Here is a 16,420-nt window from a genome sequence, read left to right as displayed (position 1 = left end):
AGGTGAAGTTTTACGTATGCAGTGAGTTTTTATTGTTGCTGTTTAAGGAAAAAGGTTTGAATTCTGACTTTCCTTGCTGAGAACACAGAAGAGGAACCAGCAGATGCCCAGGAACTCAACAAATATGAGTGGATGAAGATGAATATTGGAAAACCAGCAGGGAAACAGTATCTGAGCTGACTGAAGTATAAAAAATCCTAGAACCTGCACACATTTTTAAAAATTACTCTAAGANCAAGTATGAAACAATTGATAATGATAACCAAACAAAATGGTTGGTAATTACAAAGGAGACTAAAGCACAAAAGAAAAGTAACCAGGCAGAGACAAGGCATGGAACTGAACAGAAATGGAATGATACAGGCATCTGGTTCTTAAACTTGAATGTGCCTCAGAATCACCTGGACAGCTTGTTAAAACACAAATTGCCGGGCTCCACCCCCAGAGTTTCTGATTTAAAAAGTCTGAGATGGGGCCTAAGAGTTTCCATTTCCAACAAATTTCCAGAAGATGCTGATCCTGCTGGTCTGGGATTATATTTCAAGAACAAAATTGAGGTTGATTTAGGGCAGCAGAAAGGTTTAATAAGAAAGTACTGAAGACTGAGGAGAGATAGAAGAGAATTTATTGGAGAAAGTTAAAGGGAAGATGGAATTTAAAAAATGTGAGGATGACTAAATTAAAATAATAGTAAGGGAAGGCAAACCTTAATTGAATGCAGAGCCCTGTGCTAGGCACTTTACATTCGCAGTCCTGCCAGGTTAATAAAATAATTGTAACATCCAAAAGAGGAACCAGAAGATGCTCAAAAACTTGACAAATATGAGTGGATAATGACAACTAGTTAAATAACTTTCCAAGGTCAACACAGTTAAAAAGTGGTTCTGAGTTGTAAGCTACTTACAAGATAGACAAGGAATAGGACAGACGGAGATCAGAATACCATACTTATTACTGATTAAGGCTGGATGGGATGATGTGGCTTAGCAGTGCAGCAACTGTGGGTTTCCTAATACTGCAGCTCAGAAATAGGCAGACTTATCCATCAGTCCAGGCCAGATGGACATGTCTCCTCCTGTGGGAGCCTCCCCTTATAAAACTTCCAGCATGGGAAAGAAGATATGAATATATGCGAGGAAGGAGAGCATGCCAATGGTTGAGCTCTGCAAACCCTACTTACTCTTCTGAAATCTACCAATCAAATAATTTGCTCCTCAATCTCTGAGGCAGAGTGGTAAAGGAGTGAAGGGGGCCAGGAGTGTTATATCAGCCAAGGTCTCTCTAAATACAAGAAAACATCAGAAGCCAGGCACAGCCTCCTTCTTAAGGGTTGGAGAACCTAGGTTAAAAGTAGACTGTTTCACTCTAAAGCCTGCTTCCTGCCAATAATTCCATTGCTTCTACAAAGAAAACATACCAAAGACTGGGGAGTAGAGAATGCTATTCTTCACTAAGAATCCTAGGAAGATGCAAGATGAAGGAGCCACATGCTGTATTTAGGTAACATGGTAGCTTGAACCACTTGTGCTCAGCAGCCGGTCATTGCCCGCAAGGCTAAACAATTGGAATTGGGCCTGGCTGGTGGCTGGGTCAATATCTCATGGAGAGGCTGGTTGATCTAAATTTTGTACGTGGCTTCCCAGTTGACCATTTTGTAGCCAGAAGGCATAATTACTAGTTTTCATTTTCTATATACCTATCTCCATTAGTTTGTCCCTTGGGTAAATGGCTCAAATTGACATTCAGAAAGGAAATAAAGTAAAAAGCAGAATCATTCTACTCACACAGACCATGTAGTCAGGCTAATATTTCTAGTAGTCCAACCTGCCACGAGCCCCAGCTCATCACATCATCAAAGGCTTGCACTCCAGTTCCTGCAGAGGCTGAGAGCTGCTCTAGCTCTGCTCCTGCCCTGTCACAAGAGTGTTCGATTACATTCTGAGTTCTGTCGTCGGTACACACTTCCATCTACAATGGATGAAGGCCAGGGTGTCCCTCATGGAGAGCCCTCAGTTTGTCAGTGTACTTGGGCTCAGTAGAGCACCTCCTTGGCACAGTGAAAGTTCTTTAAATTGGACTTTGTTGAGATGCTGTTGGAGGCACATTTTAAAGCTGATACTTTAATTATATACCATTAACAACTGCTGTTTCCATGTATTTAAATTCAGCTCTGAGTCCTCAAGGATTTTATCCCAATAGGTGAAGTTTTACGTATGCAGTGAGTTTTTATTGTTGCTGTTTAAGGAAAAAGGTTTGAATTCTGACTTTCCTTGCTGAGAACACAGAAGAGGAACCAGCAGATGCCCAGGAACTCAACAAATATGAGTGGATGAAGATGAATATTGGAAAACCAGCAGGGAAACAGTATCTGAGCTGACTGAAGTATAAAAAATCCTAGAACCTTCACACATTTTTAAAAATTACTCTAAGAGGGGCGCCTGGGTGGCACAGCGGTTAAGCGTCTGCCTTCGGCTCAGGGCGTGATCCTGGCGTTATGGGATCGAGCCCCACATCAGGCTCCTCCGCTATGAGCCTGCTTCTTCCTCTCCTACTCCCCCTGCTTGTGTTCCCTCTCTCGCTGGCTGTCTCTATCTCTGTCGAATAAATAAAATCTTAAAAAAAAAAAAAATTACTCTAAGAATTCTACTTTTTTGGGGGGGGGGGCAAACCAGGGGGCTTATATTGGTATATTATCTTACAGCTGAAATGATCAGAAAATTTAACCTGAACTCAAACCTATAGTTGGTCAAAAATTTTAGCTGGAAACAGACGAGAAACATTTAATATATCTTGAAGTTCTAAACACCCATATTAAATTCTTACCATTTGGAAAAAAATTGTAACTTTTTAAGTATTAATTACCATAAATGTATCTTCCTAATTATTTTCTTAATATTAGTAAAATGGCTTCAAAATTTTTTTGTCCTAAATATTTGCTGTGGTTAGTGAGTGTTCAGTCTATATAAATGCTCATTTAAATTCAGAGATAGGAAGAAAGTGAAGAGATCAAGCTTCTAGTCTATATTCTGGCATAAACCAGTGGTATAATCTTTGGACAAGCTGGTTTTCTCATGTGCGAAATACCTGTTGAACATCATTCAGAGGTGTATTATAAAGGTAAAATGAGATTATGTATACAAAGCACTGAAAAAAAGTTTAAAATGTTACATGACTTTTAAGAAATATCATCATTTTGAATGGACAAATAGCATAAACTGAAGATGTTTAGCTTAGGGAAGGTGAGGCAGAAGTGGCAAATCAAAAATGTCTTCTGATACTTGAAGGCTTGCTTTGTGGATCTGGAGGACAGACTTTAAAAGACAGTAGAAATTAAAGTCCAGAAGAGAGCTGTCTCCAACAATGGAGCAGATGGACTTGTGAGAGAGTGATCCAACTGTCCATCATGGTGTGCCAGCCAAGATCCTATGGGAGTAGGAAGGGAAGGTTGAATCCTCTCAGGGCTATTTAAAAACACCAAGCCAGCAAGATTACATAATTAGTTTTGAGTTTATTGTGATAATTTTTTTTTCAATTGCAAAGTTATTAAATTACTCTTCTAAACTAAAGAGATCTTCCCCTTTATAATTAATATATGGGGAGATACTTTGAAACTGTAAATAATATTGTTTCTCATCAAATTTTACCCACTGGTTTTATTATCCATTGATAATTTTCTACCTCCATCGTATTTTTTCTATATTTATTAGTTGGGATTCTACTATAAGGAAGTATGTATTATGTGTATATGTACTTATGTATTTATAATGGATAAGGACTCATGGATTCTTATTCAATAGGTTATAATCCATTGCTATCATCATTTATATTGATGTTCAAATTATCCTAGTTTTGGCTAGTGGGAGCCCCAGTGATTCTTTTGTGTCGTTTTGATATAGTCCATCATTTTTATAGCAATCCTTTACTTTCTTGTGAAATAAGGTGTTCCAGGCTCATCCTGTACTTTCTCTGCCCCAACCCTGAAATTAGCCATTTTTCCAAGCAACTCTATTTCCGTTTAATGGAGAATGGTATGAAGATTGGGTGCTAGGTATGCTTATTGCTACTGGCATATCATTGTTTCCTGGCCCTTTCAGAGAAGAAAAACATAGATAGATAGAACTTTGAGTTCACATATTAGAATGTGATAGCTCCAATTCCAGTCCAACACCACAAGCTACAATATATTTCAGCACTGTCTAGTGGATAAATATGAGCAACATACGTAACCATAAACTTTCTAGTTGCTATGTTATAAAAGGAAAAAGAAACAATTGATTTTAATAATGTACTATTTAACCCAATATATCAACAAATTTTACCATATCAACATATAATCAACATAAAAAGTTATTAATAAGATATTTTACATTTCTTCTACTAAGACTTCCTAATCTAGTGTGTATTTGACATTGACAGCACAGCCTTAATTTGGGCTAGCCATATTTTAAGGGTTCAAAAGCCACATGTGACTAATACCTACCATATTGGACAACATAGTTTTAGTTTTCTTTGTTTCTGTATTTGTTACCCAATTCTTGACAATGAGAAATCTGGCTCCTATTATTTTCGAAACCCTAGAATTTTGCTCAAGCCTAGAACATAGGAAGTAGTCTCAGAATAGCTAACTTATACTGCTGAAAAAAAGAAAACATACTACTAATTAAAGTATATTCTGGTTTTCAATTTTTAGATAAAAAATATAGAATGAAAGCCACAAATCTGTGCAATTCAATGAGTTTTTGTTTGTTTTTCATTTTTTTTAAGTTTTTATTTTAATTCCATTTAGTAACATATAGTCCTATATTAGTTTCAGGTTTACAATATAGTGATTCAACAATTCCATTTATCACCTCTCTCATCACAACAAATGCCCTTCTTAATTCCCTTCACCTATTTCACCCATCCCCCCCTACCCACCTCCCCTCTGGTAACCAGTAGTTTGTTCTCTGTAATTAAGAGTCTGTTTCTTGGTTTGTCTCTCTCTCTCTCTCTCTCTTTCTTTTATTCTCCCTATGCTCATTTGTTTTGTTTCTTAAATTCTACATGTGAGTGAAGTCATATGGTATTCATCTTTCTCTGACTGACTTATTTCTCTAGCTCCGGCCACATCCTCACAAGTGGAAAGATTTCATTCTTTATGGCTGATTAATATTCTATTGTATGTATATACCACCTCTTTATCCATTTATCAGTCGAGGGACGTGTAATCTGCTTCCATATCTTAACTATTGTAAATAATGTTGCTATAAACATCCGGGTGCATGTATCCCTTTAAATTAGTGTTTTGGTATCCTTTGGGTAAATACCTAATAATGCGATTGCTGGATCTTAGAGTAGTTCCATTTTTAACTTTCTGAGGAATCTCCATGCTGTTTTCCACAATGGCTGCACCAATTTGTATTCCCACCAATAGTGCATGAGGGTTCCTTTCTCTCCACATCCTCGCCAACACCTGTTGTTTCTTGTATTCTAGGTTTTAGCCATTCTGACAGGTGTGAGGTGATATGTCGTTATAGTTTTGACTTGGCATTATAGATTTCCCTAATGGTAAGTGATCATGAGCGTCTTTTCATGTGTCTGTTGGCCATCTGGATGTGTTTTTTGGAGAACCATTTGTTGATGTCTTCTGCCCATTTTTAAATTGGATTATTATCATTATTTTTTTTGTATTGAGTTTTATAAGTTATTTATATATTTTGGATACTAACCCTTTATTGGATATGTCATTTGCAAATATCTTCTCCTATTCCGTAAGTTGCCTTTTAGTTCTATTGATTGTTTCATTTGCCATGCAAGAACTTTTTATTTTGATGTAGTCCCAATAGTTTATTTTTGCTTTTGTTTTCCTTGCCTTGGACCTATCTAGAAAAAAGTTGCTATGTACCATGTCAGAGAAGATACTGCCTGTGCTGTCCTCTAGGATTTGATGGTTTCAGGTCTCACATTTAGGTCTTTAATCCATTTTGAGTTTATTTTTGTGTATGATGTAAGAAATGTCTAGTTTCTTTCTTCTGCATGTTGCTGTCCAGTTTTCCCAACACCATTTGTTGAAGAGACTGTCTTTTTTCCTGTTGGATATGCTTTCCTTTTTTGTCAGAGATTAATTGACCATATTGTTGTGGGTTTATTTCTGGGTTTTCTATTCTGTTCTATTGATCTTAGTGTTTATTTTCATACCAGTACCATACTGTTTTGATGACCACATCTTTGTAATATAACTTGACAACCAGAATTGTGATGCCTCCAGCTTTGCTTTTCTTTTTCAAGGTTGCTCTAGCTATTCAGAGTCTTTTGTGGTTCCATATAAATTTTAAGATAGTTTGTTCTAGTTATGTGAAAAATGCTGTTGGTATTTTGATAGGGATTGTATTAAATGTGTAGATTGCTTTGGGTTATATAGACATTTTAACAACATTGTTCTTCCAATCCATAAGCATGGAACATTTTTCCATTTCTTTGTGTCATCTTCAATTTCTTTTATCAATGTTTTACAGTTTTCAAAGTATGGGTCTTTCACTTCTTTGGTTTAGGTTTATTCCTAGGTATCTGATTATTTTTGGTATAATTGCAAATGGGATCATTTTCTTAATTTCTCTTCCTACTGCTCCACTATTAGTGCATAGAAATGCAACAGATACCTGCACTTTGATTTTGTATCCTTTCTCTATTCCCTCACTAAAGTCATTTATCAGTTCTAGCAGTTTTTATTGGTGGAGTTCTTTCAGGTTTTCTATATAGAGTATCATGCCATCTGCAAATAGTGAAAGTTTTACTTCTTCCTTGCCAATTTGGATGCCTTTTACTTTTTTTGTTTGTTTGTTTGTTACCTGAATGCTGTGGCTAGGACTTCCAGTACTATGTTGAAAAAAGTGGTGAGAGCGGACATCTTTGTCTTGTTCCTGACCTTAGGGGAAAAGTTTTCAATTTTATCCCTTTAAGGATGGTGTTAGCTGTGATTTTTTTCATATATGGCCTTTACTATATTGAGGTATATTCCTCCAAACCTACTTTGTTGAGGGTTTTTATCATGAATGGATGTTGTACTTTGTCAAATGCTTTTTCTGTGTCAATTGAAATGATCATATGGGTCTTATCCTTTTTCTTATTGATGTGAGGTATCACATTGATTGATTTGCAAATATCAAACCACCCTTTCATCCCAGGGATAAATCCTACTTGATTGTGGTTAATTTTTTAATGTACTGTTGGATTTGGTTTGCTAGTATATTGTTGAGGATTTTTGCATCTGTGTTCATCAGAAATATTGGCTGTAGTTCTCTTTTTTGTGCTATCTTTATCTGGTTTTGGTATCAGGGTAATCCTGGCCTCATAGAATGAATTTGGATGTTTTCCTTTCTTTTCTGTATTTTGGAATAGTTCAAGAAGAATAAGTATTAACTCTTCTTTAAATGTTTTGTAGAATTTGCCTGTGAAGCCAGCTGGTCCTGGACTTCTGTTTGTTGTGACTTTTTTGATTACTGAATCAATTTCTTTGCTGGTAATCAGTCTGCTCAAATTTTCTATTTTTTCCTGTTTCAGTCTTGATAGGTTATATGTTTGTAGGAATTTATCCATTTCTTCTAGGTTGTTCAATATGTTGGCATATAGTTTTTCATAATATTCTCTTATAATTATATTTCTGTGGTGTTATTATTTCTTCTTTCCAATATTGTTTATATGGTAAGTCTGGCTAGAGGTTTACCAATTTTATTGATCTTTTCAGAGAACCAGTTCCTGGTTTCGTTGATCTGTTCTGTTTTTTTAATTTCTATATCATTTATTTATTCTCTAATCTTTATTATCTTCTTCCTTCTGCTGACTTTAGACTCGTTTGTTGTTCTTTTTCTAGTTCCTTTAGATGTAAGGTTAGATTGTTTATTTGAGATTTTTCTTGCTTCTTGAGGTAGGCCTGTATTGCCATAAACTTCCCTTCTAGAACTGCTTTTGCTGCATCCTAAATGTTTTGGACCATTGTGTTTTCATTTTCATTTGTTTCCATGTATTTTTAAAATTTCTTCTTTTATTTCCTGGCTAACCCATTCATTGTTTAGTAGCATGCCATTTAACCTCCATGTATTTGTGGTCTTTCCAGATTCTTTCTTGTGGTTGATTTCTAGTTTCAAGTGTTTTGGTCAGAAAAGATTCATGGTATGACTTCAGTCTTCTTGAACTTGTTGAGGCTTGTTTTGTGGCTTAATATGTGATCTATTCTGGAGAATGTCCCATGTGCACTTGAAAAGAATGTGTATTCTGCTGTTTTAGGATGGAATGTTCTGAATATATCTGTTAGATCTATCTGGTCCAGTGTGTTACTCAAAGCCACTGTTTCATTGTTGGTTTTCTGTTTGGATGATCTAACCATTGACATATATGGGGTGTTAAAGTCCCCTTCCTATTATTCTATTATTATTGATTAGTTCCTTTATGTTCGTTATTAACTGTCTTATGTATTTGGTGCTCCCATATTGGGTGCATAAATATTTACAGTTGTTATATCTTCTTGTTGCATTGTCCCCTTTATGATTATATAGTGTCCTTCTTCGTCTCTTGTTACACTCTTATATTTTGCCCAATGTAAGTATTGCTACTCTGGCTTCTTTTGACATCCATTTGTATGATAAGTGTTTCTCTATTCCCTCACTTTCAATCTGCAGGTGTCTTTTGGTCTAAAATGAGTATCTTGTAGGCAGTATATAGATGGGTCTTGTTTTTTTATCCATTCTGTCACCTTATGTCTTTTGATTGGAGCATTTAGTTCATTTACATTCAAAGTAATTATTGATAACTATGTATTTATTGCCATTTTATTACCTGTTTTGTGGTTGTCTCTGGTCTCTGTAGTTTTTCTCTGATCCTTTCTTATCTTTCTCTCTTTCATGGTTTGCTGTTTTTCTTTAGAGATATACTTGGGTTCCTTTCTCTTTATTTTTTGCATATTTATTAGTGGTTTTTGATTGTGGTTACTAACATCTTCTGCATATAGCAGTCTATATTAAGTTGATGATCACTTAAGTTCAAGACCATTCTTATTCTTTTCCCACCACGTATTAGGTATATGGGTTCATATTTTACATCCTATTATTTTCTTAGTTCCTTCACTGATATTTTACAAAAGCACTCATTTGTACTACTTTTATGTTTCCTACCTTCATGCTATCACTTTTGGTCTTTCCTTTCCACTCAGAGTCCCCTTTAATATTTCTTGCAGGGCTGGTTTAGTGGTCGTGAACTCTGTTAGGTTTTGTTTGTCTGGGAAACTCTGTATCTCTCCTATTCTGAATGATAGTCTTGCTGGATAGAGTACTCTTGGCTGCAGATTTTTCCTGTTCAGCACATTGTATATATCATGCCACTCCTTTCTGGCTTGCAGTGCTTCTGCCAAAAAAAATATCCCCTGATAACTTTATGGGGTTTCCCTTGTCTGTAACTGTCTTCCTCTGTCTTATTGCTTTTAAAAGTTTTTCTTTATCACTATATTTTGCCATTTTGATTGTAATATGTCTTGGTGTGGTTCTGCTTTCATTGATTTTGTTGAGGGTTCTATGCCTACTGGATCTGGATATCTGTTTCTGTTCCCAGATTAGGGAAGTTTTTAGCTATTATTTCTTCAAGTCAATTTTCTGCTCCCCTTTCTCTCTCCTTCTTCTGAGACTTCTGTGATATTAATGTATTACATTTGGTGGAGTCACCGAGTTCCCTAAGTCTATTAATTTTTCTTTCTTTTATTCATCTTGATTACTTTCCATTACTCTGTCTTCTAGGTCATTAAATCGTTCCTCTGCTTCTTCCAGCCTGCTTTTCATTGCATCAGATGTGCTTCTAATCTCGTGTATTGCACTCTTCATCTCTGATTGGTTCTTTTTTTTTTTTTTTTAATCTCTGTAATAAGGGTCTCACTGATGTCTTTCACTCTTTTCTCAAGTCCAGTGAGTATCCTTATGATCATTGCTTTAAATACTCCATCAGGCATGTTCCTGTTTTGCTTAGATCTCTGGCTGTGGCCTTGCCCTGTTTTTTCATTTGGGACAAATTTCTCTGTTTTCTCATTTTGTCTAAGTCCCTGTGCCTGTTTCTGTATGTTAGGAAAGTCAATTACATCTCCTGTTCTTAAGGGTAAGACTTTATGAATGAGAGGTCCTGTAATGTTCCCTGTTCCCCAGGGCCTAGCACTTCAGGGAGTGTTTTCAATGTGTGCTGTGTGTGCTCTGCTGTTTCATCCTGGCCACTTTATCCTTTAGGCCAGTCATCTGCAGAGACTCTCTTTGCCTGCTATGTGCAGTGTTTAGTCTGACCTGAATGTGACATGTTTAACTAGGTGTGCTCTGGTCTGCTTGTGAAATGAGACCCATTGTCACTGCTGCTGGAACCGAGGCCCTGCAAAACTCCTGGGTCCGGAGATGCAGTGTTGGCAGGGGTCTGGACTGGTCTTTGAAGGTGGGCACTTACCATGATTGGACTGAGGCAAGTGTGACTGGGAAGGGCAGTTTTGCTGGACCTGGGGGCGGGGGTGGTATAAGCAAGTTAGGTAGCGAGTGTCAGCGCTGAGCTGTTTGCCACAGGTGGCCCTGTGCTTATGCTGGGGGCAGGCGAGGGAAATGGTGCCTTCCAATTCTTTTGTTCNGTTTGTTCCCAGAAGGGTCTCTCAGTGTTGTCTCTCTGGGATATGCTCTGAGATGAGTGAAATAACCCCACTGTGTGCCCTAGGCACTCTTCAGATTGCTGTTTTCACCCTGTATGGCTCTATGTCCATGGGCTGTTTGCCCTACCTTATCTCCAAGAGCAGCATAATGCTCTCAGATCTCTATCTCAGCCAAGCCTGACCTTTAAAACTCCAGGCCTTAAGCCCCCTTAGCTCCTTGCAAGAAGGCACGAAAATTCGGCCCCTCTTGTTTTCCAAACCAATTGCTATGGGGACCTGTCTTCCCCACACACTCCTCCATGTGCCAGTTCATCCCTTGCCCCCCTCTGTGACCTTGGCTCCTTCCCCCGACAGGGGCCACTATCTGTCTCTCTCCCAAACCATATCTCTGCAATTCTCACCCGCCCCCCCCCCCAGTGTGACCTCCTCACAACCTTCAGTTGTGGAGCCTGTTCTGCCAGTCTCCTGTCAACTTCTGGGGCACCCAGGATGATCTGACTGTCATTGATTGCATTTGTGGGATGATGTGAGCACAGACTCCTCTCATTCTGTTGCCACCCTCTCACAGAAAGGGAAACTGCAATTCAATGAATTTTAATCAGTGCATACACCGGTGTGACCCACATCTCTATTTTTCAACACTCCAGAAATTTCCCCTGCGCTCCTTCTTCGTCAGTCACTTGCCCCTTCAAGAGGCAAAAACTTATCCACAGAGTAGATTTTCTTCTAGAATTTCACATAAATGTAATCACAGTGTTGTCTTTTGTGTGTGTGTCTGACTGACTCAGTGTAGAGTCTGAGATTCATCCATGCTGTTGCCTGTATCAGTGGTTTATTTCTTCTTATCAATCCTCTTTGTGCATTGTGTGAATATAAACAATTTGTCCATTTCACTGTTAATAGGCATTTGAGTTATTTCCAGTTTGAGCTAATATGAATAATTTTCTGCTGGAGATTGGTTTTCATTTGTCTTATGTAAGTACCTAGGAGTGGAATTACTAGGTCAGAAGTTAATTTTCTTTTATATGTTTAAATAATGTTGACATTTAATGTTATTAACTATTCTATGCTGAAACCATTGACAATACTTTTATCTACAGGTTGGCTTTAAAAGCTAATTAATGATATTTATATTATCGTGAAAATCTTTCATGGTGGCTCAAAGAGCATGCTAGGATATTTTCTTCTTTTTAGGGCCATTAACATTGCACTCTTTCCTCCTTTTGCATTCCCCTTCTCCCCTCCTTCTTTCTTGGACTGGTTGTCTCCTGCTCATCCTTCAGACCTCACCGCAGACTCTTCTCCTAGAAGCCCACCCTGACCTTCCCAGTATAGGTGAGATGACCCCCTAAGAACCCCTTAATTTTCTTGTATCATGATTTGTGTCACCCAGCTTTCTGAACATCGGTATATATGCCCATCTTCTCTTTTCCACTGTGAGCTCTTGCAGAACAAGAATTATTTCCTATTTTTCTTTGCATACCTGATCCCTAAGCATGTTTGACATAGTAGTTCCTCAGCAAATGTTGGTTGAATGAATAATTAAAAGTGAGGTAACTTACTCAAGGTTCATAGGGAGTTAGAGGTAGAACGAGAATTTGAAGTTTTCTTTTTAAATTCATTGTTTTCCTCCTAATTTTCTGAGTTAAGTATTTTTTTAAGCTGAAACAAAACATTTTCCAAACTTATTTTGGATAAAGAGAGAAATTAGTGCATCCTTAGACATCAGAGGTAAGTATCCCAGAGACAAATAGTTGGGACCCAGTGGTGGTATCATTAGATTACTGTACAAGTAGACAGCAGAACCTGAGTTCAGAACCTCAAGAGAGTCTGTGGAGCTAAGGCTGGTAAAAAGTGAGAGTAGAACCCATGGGAATGAGGATCTCTGGGGGCATTGAGCCCCTGCCCCAGGGTGGTTCTTCCTAATGAGGACAGAGCATTGGCATCAGTTACAGCAATAGATAACAATACAACTTTACCTACAATCTGCATTTAGGTCACTTTGCCAGATTCTTCAGTATCCATGGAAATGAGTTGATCAACTAATTCCATACCTAGATTATACTTGAGGGGAAAGAGCTGCAAAATGTACAACAGTAGTTATAGGCAGACATGTGTGGGCAATAATATCATTGTCAGTCACTGTCAAACAAAACAGTTTATTGTTGTTTTCTTCCCCAGCCATTGTTCTAAGTGATATTTCAGCTACATTTTAAAAGCTGGGACGGTATAGTATTCAGTATTCTTTAATTCCTATTGAGATTGAAATGGAATTCTAGCTGTTAAGAATTGCAGAATGGGACCAAACAAAACAAAACAACTAAAAACTCCAAAATGATAAATATGAGATCAAAGCTTCTGATCAATTCACACTCTATCATCTGAATTTTATTTATCATATTTTTCTAGACTGCAGAAAGGTTGACTTAGGCACATTGGTGAGAATGTTAATAATAGTAAATCCTGTTTTCCTGAGTTCAACCCAGGATGTATTTATTTTTCCTCAGAGCAGCAGTAGTACCAAAGTGTGGACAGATGGCCAGTCAGGCAAGATTTTTTTAAATTCACTCTCTCTGCTATGTTTATAATAAATTAACTACAAGTTTTGATTATCGGACTGGTTTTTATCTTTTCTAAGAGTTAAAACCTCCCCCTCTAGCCTTCCTTTTTCCCTTTTGCTTGCCTTTTCTTTTTTTTCTGGTTCAGCCAAGTTTCCTAAGTCATGTTGATTATAGATTGGAATCTGATTTTATGTGTAGGATTTATTTATGATTATAAAACATTTAAAAAATCTTTTAGGAAATTTTAATCAATCCTCTTTCAATTAGTGATACCAGACAGTGTCACATTAATTCAAAAAAGCAAATTGTATGCTTTAATTTTTTACAAGAAAATTATTTTTCATTCCCCAAAATGACAAATAACTTAAAATAATGGGAAAATTGATTGGTCGCCTTCAGCAGCATCACAAATTAATTTGCCAATTTAAAAAAATCAATTACCATAAAAGTATTGATGAATATACCTGGCATCCTTGTTGTACTTTTCATCAAATTTGCAGACATGAACTACGCTAATTTAAACCCTATAAATGCAGTTAGAACTATATCTATATAAATAAATGCACAGTATTAAAAATAAATATTACTTTCACAAATGAATAAGGTTCCTGTTCTTTCTGAGTGGGGAGAAACAAATTCATCTCGGAGGCTACGCTTTTTGTTTGTACATATAGATATAACCTGATTTATTAGTCAGAACTGTTCTATTTTCTCTTCTTTCAGGCTATCTTGGAAGGGGAATTGTGAGTTAGGAAGCACAGAGGGGGCCAACATAAGGTAAGCCCCAGCTTTGCCTGTAATCAGATTAAGTAACATCCTCATGTTTTAATTGCCTCTTTAAGCATCTCCCTTGATTGTTGGTAATTTGTTCCATGCCATAAAGAGGATATATTTTATAGGGTCTGGCTTCCATGAATATCAATCATGACCATCTTCAAATTAAGACAGGTGTTTATGAATTGGTTTGTTTGTGCATCTTTATGTGAGATGTCAGTTTAAAGACTTTATATGGAGGAGATATAGACATTAGATCCTATACATTTCAGCTGTTTTTCCTCCCATACTCTTCATTTGAGATTAGTTGAATTTTTTTTCTAGTGTATTCTTTTTCAATAAAGAAGTAATTACATTCAGATTTTTATAAAAATATTTTATCTACTCATATTTCAGTATATATGTTTAAAAAATAAGGATACTTAATAAAAAAACAAAATTCTCATAATTCTCACATCTGAAACATTAATGGTACGAATTTAAGTTTTGACATGTTGGGAAATAGATTGGTCTATATTATAACCAATATTAGAGGAATTGCCAGTGACAGGTGTAATTATAGTCATTGATGAAGAATAGGGGTTGCACCTTTGCTGAATCTGAAAATATTCTCTGTTGTGACTCTGGTATCAAATAGAATATTTAATTCACATAATCATTTGATATCTGCACTGAGAATCCAATGGAAATAAATGGAAAGATCATTTGGAAAGAATTGTGGGGTTATTTCAAAGAAGGGTCTTACTAACAATTGAAAGTCCTCTCTAGGGGCGCCTGGGTGGCGCAGTCGTTAAGCGTCTGCCTTTGGCTCAGGGCATGATCCCAGCGTGCTGGGATCGAGCCCCACATCAGGCTCCTCCGCTGAGAGCCTGCTTCTTCCTCTCCCACTCCCCCTGCTTGTGTTCCCTCTCTCGCTGGCTGTCTCTGTCAAATAAATAAAATCTAAAAAAAAAAAAAGTCCTCTGTACCTTGATCTTATCAATCCTGTTAATTCCCAAGTCTGAGTAAAACCCCATTATACATATTCAGTGCCCTATTCCTCAATTACTGCTTCTGGAGTTCACTCTGTCTGTATTATTAATCTAAATTCTGTCAAACCTTTAATGCACTTTGGTAGATTTTTAATTGATCTGTATTTGATTTCCTATCATATTTTCTGTTGTTTGTGATCCCTCTAACACATCAGGTAGAAGATAGAGAGTCAGATACACAGATGAGTCCCATGAGGACTACCAAAGGACAAGAGCGTAAGGCATGAAGCTGGAGGGGACATTTCAGGGATCAAATCCTAGTAGTGACCCATCATCATAGCCCAGGCAGCGAGATCAAAGTTACAACTTCAAACTCAGGACCAGATGGAGAGTGGGAATGGAAAAACATATCAGTAAAAAATTATCTGGAAAATCCGCACGTTTGGAATTTAAACAAGACATTCTAAATAATCCATGGGTGATAGAAGAAATCACAAGAAAATTTGGAAAATACTTTGAGCTGAATGAAAATGAACATACAACATAAAAACTTGTTGGATGAAACCAAAGCAATGCTTAGAGACAAATTTATAACATTAAATGCTTACATTAGACAAGAAGAAAGGTCTCAAATCAATGATCTTAAAAAAACCTGAAAAAGAAGAGCAAATTTAGCTCAAGATAAGCAGGAGGAAGGAAATAATGAAGGCAAGAGCAGAAATGACTGAAAGAGTAAAAAGAAAAACAATAGAGAAAAATCAGTGAAATTAAAAATTGTTTCTTTTGAAAGATTGATAATAGTGATAAAACTTTATCCAGACTGAGCAGGAAAAAAAAGGGGGGGGAGAAACACTGATAACCAGTATTACAAGTGAAAAAGGGAAAATCACTATAGATCCAACAAATTAGATTACGTATTTTACACATTCAATGAAGTCTATCCTTAATTTGGTTTCATTAGCACCAGCATTTAAAGGATAATAAAGGTATACTATGAACAATTTATATGAAATTGACAAACTCTTTAAAGAGACCCAAACTACCAAAGCTCACTGAAGAAGAAATAGAATATATGAATAGCCCGTATTGCATGGTGCGCTGGGTGTTATACGCAACTAATGAATCATCGAACTTTATATCAATAACCAGGGATGTACTGTATGGTGACTAACATAATATAATAAAAAAAGAATATATGAATAGCCCAATATCTATAAAAGTAATTAAATTTGTAGTCATTTAGCTGAGTCCACACTAGATCTAAAGCTACTGTGCAATAAGATGGTNAAAAAAAAAAAAATAAAGCTACTGTGCAATAAGATGGTCAAGGCTGTTTAACAAGAACTCTCCTACTGTTCTACCGTTTCACCTTAAAATGTCTCTTCGAACTCATCCAGTTTTCTATCCCTCTGGACTTTGAAGAAAAGCATTCCTAGTTACTGATTTCCAAATATACTTGGTTTTGTTCATGCAAG

General features: G+C 36.7%; 1 pseudogene; it reads left to right on the top strand.

Annotated features, from left to right (window-relative positions):
• The window catches only part of LOC105242151, a 237,538-nt pseudogene that overhangs the window by 20,831 nt on the left and 200,287 nt on the right, over nucleotides 1-16,420 (top strand).

The sequence above is a fragment of the Ailuropoda melanoleuca genome, chromosome 16 (assembly GCF_002007445.2).
Source record: "Ailuropoda melanoleuca isolate Jingjing chromosome 16, ASM200744v2, whole genome shotgun sequence".
Taxonomy (NCBI): Eukaryota; Metazoa; Chordata; class Mammalia; order Carnivora; family Ursidae; genus Ailuropoda; species Ailuropoda melanoleuca.
This window is presented reverse-complemented; position numbering and strand designations above follow the sequence as displayed.